Here is a 7,858-nt window from a genome sequence, read left to right on the forward strand (position 1 = left end):
ACTGGCATATGTTTTCAGTACCTAATTATTTCTAAGCCTGGAACTAATGTGTGGGTAACAAAGTACTGTTATTTTCAGAAATTGTGTGCAAGTACCCAGTCATTGTGTAAGGCTCAATAGTATTAAAAAGCTGGGACGGATCTATCGGCTGCATACCAGTGGATAAGTCACATCTTCCTTCATCTTATTCGAGTTTATCTCTTTACTGACTTCGTTTCCACTATATTCATTCGAGGACGATAACCCTATACATAACGTGATTTTGACTAGTTGCAAATAAAAAATTTTAAATGCTCTGCACACCAGAGTATTAAACAGAGTATTACCAGGACCGATAGCTTCTGAAACAGTAAAAAGATTGTAAACATAGAGTATCGTTGTGACTGTGATAGCCATTCTTGCTCACGAATTAAAGCAGCAACAAATAACTCCAGGTTGGACAATCATCGCACTTCTGTAATCTATTCTTGCCTTTTCTTTTCTTGCCAACTTCATACTCGTTATTTGCGTAATATAATTATGTATTACGTAAAGAACTTGGCAACAGCCTTGCCGCAGTGGATACACCGGTTTCCGTGAGATCACCGAAGTTAAGCGCTGTCGGGCGTGATCGGCACTTGGAAGGGTGACCATCCAGGCCGCCATGCGCTGTTGCCAATTTTCGGGATGCACTCAGCCTCGTGATGCCAATTGAGGAGCTACTCGATCGAATAGCAGCGGCTTCGGTCAAGAATACCATCATAGCGACTGGGAGAGCGGTGTGCTGACCACACGCCCCTCCTATCCGCATCCTCCTCGGAGGATTACACGACGGTCTGATGGTCCCGGTAGGCAACTCGTGGCCTGAAGACGGAGTGATTACGAAAAGAACTTAACAACAAGCTTCCCCAGAAGTAAAGGTGGAGAGGTTGTGTGAAGTATGTTCTAATTTGTGGGAAAAATAACAATTCATTGAGAGAAAAACTTCTTCCTTGAAAGTAAATGAAAAAAAAAACTGCTGCAGGTATATTCCTGCACCAGTACCAAAAGACAGTATGTCTGCATACTTACAAGGTGTTCCTCTTTGGAAAAGAATGTCCAAAAATAACTAGTTTGTAAATTTTCTTTCACACTTTATAGGCGGCCAAGCGTAAGTTAGTTTTAATTCCTTATCAAATGTATAATTATTTTCTATACTTTTATTTTGAGTGGTATTCTTTTTTTTGCCGGCCAGGGTAGCAGAGCGGTACTAGGCGCTAAAGTCTGGAACCGCGCGACCGCTACGGTCGCAGGTTCGAATCCTGCCTCGGGCATGGATGTTTGTGATGTCCTTAGCTTAGTTAGGTTTGAGTAGTTCTAAGTTCTAGGGGGACTGATTACCTCAGAAGTTAGTTAGGTCCAGCGGTTCTAGGCGCTGCAGTCTGGAACCGTGTGACCGCTACGGTCGCAGGCTCGAATCCTGCCTCGGGCATGGATGTGTGTCATGTCCTTAGGTCAGTTAGGTTTAAGTAGTTCTAAGTTCCAGGGGACTGATGGCTTCAGATGTTAAGTCCCACAGTGCTCAGAGCCATTTCAACTGTATGTTCCTAACACAAAATATGACAGGACATACTTTCCTTAATTTAATAAGAGACAGTTTCTTTTTGAAAAACGAAGGAGAGAAAAAATTATAAGATGCAGGACGCGAACCGATGCAGCAGCCAGATTCGATCGGAGAACCCCGCACTTCGATCATTTTTCTTCTTTTTTTATCTCATTTTGTTCGGTATTGTTTGTTGCTTTTGTTCGGGGCCGGTGTCCCATGACACCCGTTCGAGTTAATCGTTGATCCATTATTCAGTTCTTTTATTACAGAGGGCAGCAAACCCACTATCCGAACACGCTGAGCTACCATGTCGGCAGATTAAGCCACTGTAGAACCGTTCAGCTTGGAATTAAGTCTTAAACTCCGTGAAGACTTCAACATCCGTTATGATATTACTTTATTTTTAATTATAAAAAATCTTACTAAGAGCGACGTGTTTTCGAAAGATTTTCAATGTCTGAAGCAGCCTATATTCATAGGACACACTTTGTAGTTCAAAACTTACGAAATATGGCTTATTCCACTTCTAAGTAATCGATACGACCACGAAAATCGATAGAAGTCCCCAACGGCCGAAACTGGGAGTGTACAAGTCTTAGTGACGTCATGGAGCAGTGTTACCGAGGTGAATCTAGCTAGCGTATCCTGACCAACACAGCGGAATGGGAGACCGGACTCTACCTGAGGTACTAGTTAAGCCACGTCGCTGTCCAACACGTGTATGTAGTTTTGACAGATTATGCATACTTGGTTGTTGGCGACTACGCCTTTTACGTTTTGGCTTAGGTATCCCTTGTGCACTGGTCGTGTGGAAATCAAATCGCCTTGTCGGTGGGTCCGTTGGCAGTCTCTCGGTTGCGTTGTCGGCGCATCGGATGTAGCTGGGCCGACTACCTGCCTCCCCTAAGCGAACGTTAATATTTCAAGTGCAGACCGACCCCCGGAAACTTCTGAGCGCCGCTGGCTGTACTGCCTTTTCTTATTGGTGTTTGTGTACAATCCTGGAAATGGAAAAAAGAACACATTGACACCGGTGTGTCAGACCCACCATACTTGCTCCGGACACTGCGAGAGGGCTGTACAAGCAATGATCACACGCACGGCACAGCGGACACACCAGGAACCGCGGTGGTGGCCGTCGAATGGCGCTAGCTACGCAGCATTTGTGCACCGCCCCCGTCAGTGTCAACCAGTTTGCCGTGGCATACGGAGCTCCATCGCAGTCTGTAACACTGGTAGCATGCCGCGACAGCGTGGACGTGAACCGTATGTGCAGCTGACGGACTTTGAGCGACGGCGTATAGTGGGCATGCGGGAGGCCGGGTGGACGTACCGCCGAATTGCTCGACACGTGGGGCGTGAGGTCTCCACAGTACATCGATGCTGTCGCCAGTGGTCGGCGGAAGGTGCACGTGCCCGTCGACCTGGGACCGGACCGCAGCGACGCACGGATGCACGCCAAGACCGTAGGATCCTACGCAGTGCCGTAGGGGACCGCACCGCCACTTCCCAGCAAATTAGGGACACTGTTGCTCCTGGGGTATCGGCGAGGACCATTCGCAACCGTCTCCATGAAGCTGGGCTACGGTCCCGCACACCGTTAGGCCGTCTTCCGCTCACGCCCCAACATCGTGCAGCCCGCCTCCAGTGGTGTCGCGACAGGCGTGAATGGAGGGACGAATGGAGACGTGTCGTCTTCAGCGAAGTGAGTCGCTTCTGCCTTGGTGCCAATGATTGTCGTATGCGTGTTTGGCGCCGTGCAGGTGAGCGCCACAATCAGGACTGCATACGACCGAGGCACACAGGGCCAACACCCGGCATCATGGTGTGGGGAGCGATCTCCTACACTGGCCGTACACCTCTGGTGATCGTCGAGGGGACACTGAATAGTGCACGGTACATCCAAACCGTCATCGAACCCATCGTTCTACTATTCCTAGACCGGCAAGGGAACTTGCTGTTCCAAGAGGACAATGCACGTCCGCATGTATCCCGTGCCACCCAACGTGCTCTAGAAGGTGAAAGTCAGCTACCCTGGCCAGCAAGATCTCCGGATCTGTCCCCCATTGAGCATGTTTGGGACTGGATGAAGCGTCGTCTCACGCGGTCTGCACGTCCAGCACGAACGCTGGTCCAACTGAGGCGCCAGGTGGAAATGGCATGGCAAGCCGTTCCACAGGACTACATCCAGCAACTCTACGATCGTCTCCATGGGAGAATAGCAGCCTGCATTGCCGCGAAAGGTGGATATACACTGTACTAGTGCCGACATTGTGCATGCTCTGTTGCCTGTGTCTAAGTGCCTGTGGTTCTGTCAGTGTGATCATGTGATGTATCTGACCCCAGGAATGTGTCAATAAAGTTTCCCCTTCCTGGGACAATGAATTCACGGTGTTCTTATTTCAATTTCCAGGAGTGTATTTTAATGTGTCATAGCCGATAGTTTTAATCGTATACTTTTAGTTGGGTTTTAGATAATGGGCCTTCAGCCGTTTTAAAATTGAAAGTTCCTTACTTGTCAAGTCTTGCATTGTTTGGGCCTGGTTTGACACTGGACTCGCATTCGTGAGGACGACGGCTCAACCCCGCGTCCGGCCATCCTGATTTAGGTTTTCCGTGATTTCCCTAAATCACTCCAGGCAAATTCCGGGATGGTTCCTCTGAAAGGGCACGGCCGACTTCCTTCCCCATCCTTCCCTAATCCGATGAGACCGATGACCACGCTGTCTGGTCTCCTTCCCCAAAACCAACCCACCAACCTTGTTTGGGCCTTCAGCCTCATTTGGAATATTACTTAAGGATAAAACCTTGCGCTTTCTGCCTTTTGAAAATTTATTGTAGTTGTGTTTTAAATAACGGGCCTTCAGCCGTTTTAAAAATTAGAGGTTGTGCCCTTAAGCCATAAGATTATGTGACATATTCAGTCGATAGTTAAGGACGAAAATTTGCGCTCTAATGTTTGGGCAAGTAAATAAAGTTATACGTGTTCGAGTGTAACTGACAGCCGCTCATTTTTGGCCCCTTTCCACAATTCCAACTACCTGTTCTGTCCTGCGGATTTAACCAGGCGTTTCAACCTCGATTATTTTAAGTTTCTGTTCCAACCGGGAGAAAACCGAAGAATAAAGTTATGAGCCTGCAGCTTCTAACCACTAGAATAGAGATAAGACTACATAAGCTGTATGAGTCAATGAGACTTAGAACTAGCTGTTACCTGTGACTGAGCACGCATATCAGTAGTTATGTTAGAATGAGTGATGGTGAGTAAGTAACCTACTGTAAATGCAAACACATTAGCTGCCGTCACGTGTTTGTCTGTTCGGGTGAACATAGTCCTTGATGTGTGCCCTGCTCTCTCCATTTCCCAAGCTGTCCCCCAAGCTGTCCCAACGCACCCAAGCACGCTTTGTCGCCAGACACTGTTGCTGCAAAACAGTGCGTACATTGGGGCATGGGCAAGAGCACGCATTTGTGCATTGTGTTAGTGAAGCACGTATACATTACATGTGGTATCCCATATAAAACCTGTTCGCCTCAAGTACAGTTGATCATATACAGTCGAATTGCTTGTAAAGTGGCAACACTGTCTCGAAAGTTGGCTACACTACATTTTATCAGAAAGTTGAATGAAGCTCTGTGTTCATGTGTCATTTGTGAGAAGCTCGTATTGTTGAGTTGTTACAGAAACGGGACAGCTTGCATTAGAACAACAACGAATTGATGTTGTGGTGTGTTACGTAATGACAAGTCCATCAAGGAATGAAAAAAAATGTTTGAAGCGAAATATCCTGGTAGGAAACTCCTCACAACCAGCAATATTAAGATCTGTAGAGTGGAGGGCTATAGGATCAGTTCAGATTATGCAGAGGAACAGGCGGCTGATAGCGAGGAATCCGCATGGACAGTGCGAGAAGTTCCTGCAAGTCGGTAAGGTGGTTCCTTGGTTATCGCAGTAGGCTCGTGTATCTCGTACATCATGTCATCGTGTACTAAAACATGTGAATTGAAAGTTTATCGTGTGAGTGTGGTGCAAGAATTGAAATTTGAAGATCAGAAAAAAAGAGTTCAGTATTGTGATTGGCCATTAACACCAGTTGCTAACCGTTATTTGGACCCCTTACTTTATTTAAATGATGCCTGCTTCCATTTCTCAGGTTATGTAAACGTCCAGAATTGCAGATGCTGCAGGCAACCCACATATTCTGCAGGAAGAACCTCTCGATTAAGAGAAGATAGATTTTTGGTGCAAATTGTCCGGCATGTGCATTATTGGCCCCATATTTTTCAGCCGCTCATTAAACAGTGCCAAATATCTAGAGATCTTTGACTCTTTCTTTGCACAATTAACAGATGCATAGAAGTTGTATGCCGGCATCTCGTGGTCGTGCGGTAGCGTTCTCGCTTCCCACGCCCGGGTTCCCGGGTTCGATCCCCGGAGGGGTCAGGGATTTTCTCTGCCTCGTGATGGCTGGGTGTTGTGTGATGTCCTTAGGTTAGTTAGTTTTAAGTAGTTCTAAGTTCTAGGGGACTGATGACCATAGATGTTAAGTCCCATAGTGCTCAGAGCCATTTGAACCAGTTTTTTGAAGTTGTATGGAGTATTCCAAGAAGATGGAGCAGCCACTCATACATCCAACCAAACTATGGCCTACATCACCAACGTATTCCCTGAAGACAGAGTTTTCAGTAGAGACCTCTGGCCCGAAGACCCACTGACTTAACATCGTGCGATTTTTATGTATACGGTACGCTAAAAAGCAAAGTGTACGCTGACAATCCCCGCACAGTAGACGATTTACACGGAACATCACAAAAAAAAAAAATAACATCACGCCTGCAAGATTACAGCGAGTTGCTTGTAACGTCATCACGCGATGTCACTGATGGTCACCATTTCCAACATCTCTCATAACAGATAACTATAAGTTTTTTAACGTTACCATTATATATTGAATTTTAGTTAGTTCATTGTTACTTGAATCTCGGGTGTGAGGCGTACCGCTTTTATGTGGGACACCCTGCACAACGAGTACATTATGCAACGAATAGTGTCGCAATTCGGATTAAACATGTTGAAGATTGTATAATTAACCAAAAATAAAAAAATAAAAGCCAAAGTGTTATGACCATACGAAAATACAATCGTCTGTCCATAGAATGGGTTCTTTGGATGCTCTAAGACATGGCTCATCTTAACTACAGCACATGAAAAAGATGACAATCCCTTGCAATAGGAGTGAAAAGAATAGTTGCAACTGTCATTAACTGTTAAAGCATCACTAGATCCACTACTTAACAAGCTCTTCTCTTTTAGTACATTGTTCAATGCACACAAAAGTACATTTTCACCTGAGATTTGACTGCTCTGTAGTCCTACTTGATGATATTGACTGCTTCAGCTGAGGTCACGGAGTAGGGCAGAGCCCTTCCATGCTCAGCTCTATATTGACCTCTGTGTGAGGGCCGTACTGCGCTGAGAGGGGAGAAGTGGTCTTCAGGAGCGCCTTCCATTCTACGTTGCGGACTGCAGCGAGACATCGCTGATGTCTGTGGTATCAACGTGCGTTGCCGACTGTGGTGCGGCACCACTGTCTTTGGACGACATTATATACTATGAAGTAGCCTATGTTCTTCGTCAAAATTTGTTCAACAGGTTAGTCCTGAAAATGTAACAGGAGTTACCTTAGCACTTGTAATATTAGCATACATAAAACTTCCAGATATTTTTTCCGTGTATCCTAGCTTGATGAAATAAAGCCTATACTGTGCCCAAGATCTGTATTGTAGTTACCTGCGAAAACCCCATGAGTATTCGCCTTATAGTTTTGGAGATTAGTGAGTTGAACAGAAAAACAGAGAAACAACAAGATTTTACAGATTTATTGTTATAATACATAACTAAAAAGCCTGCAGCGCTGAAGTAAATAATGTGCTTGTTAAGCAACTAAAATATATTCAGAAATTAGGCAGAGTTTGTGCGTCAAGAATAGTATCCAGCACCCATACAGAGTGATAGGCAAAGTTATTACACAATCCACAATATTAGCTTTATGGAATGTAACTCAAATTATTTTCGAATGTGCCATGAAAGGGACCGTAGAAAGAATTAGACGTGCCTTTTAATAAACAAAAGAATACATTGGGCAAGGAAGGCGAGTTGTTAGACATCTCATAATTAAGTTTAAAGTTCCTGGTTCTTTAGAATTATTGAAAAAAAACTGCCGAATGGAGGATAGCTTAGCAATAGATTGGTATAATTACTGTCATCTACTTAGCGTAGACCAGTAACCTTTC

The 7,858-nt window shown here is 45.3% G+C and overlaps 1 pseudogene; it reads left to right on the top strand.

Annotated features, from left to right (window-relative positions):
• Positions 1 to 539: 539 nt before the first annotated feature.
• LOC126357319 (5S ribosomal RNA) lies at positions 540 to 657 on the top strand (annotated as a pseudogene).
• The last annotated feature ends 7,201 nt before the right edge of the window (positions 658 to 7,858 follow it).

The sequence above is a fragment of the Schistocerca gregaria genome, chromosome 3, assembly GCF_023897955.1.
Source record: "Schistocerca gregaria isolate iqSchGreg1 chromosome 3, iqSchGreg1.2, whole genome shotgun sequence".
Lineage (NCBI taxonomy): Eukaryota > Metazoa > Arthropoda > Insecta > Orthoptera > Acrididae > Schistocerca > Schistocerca gregaria.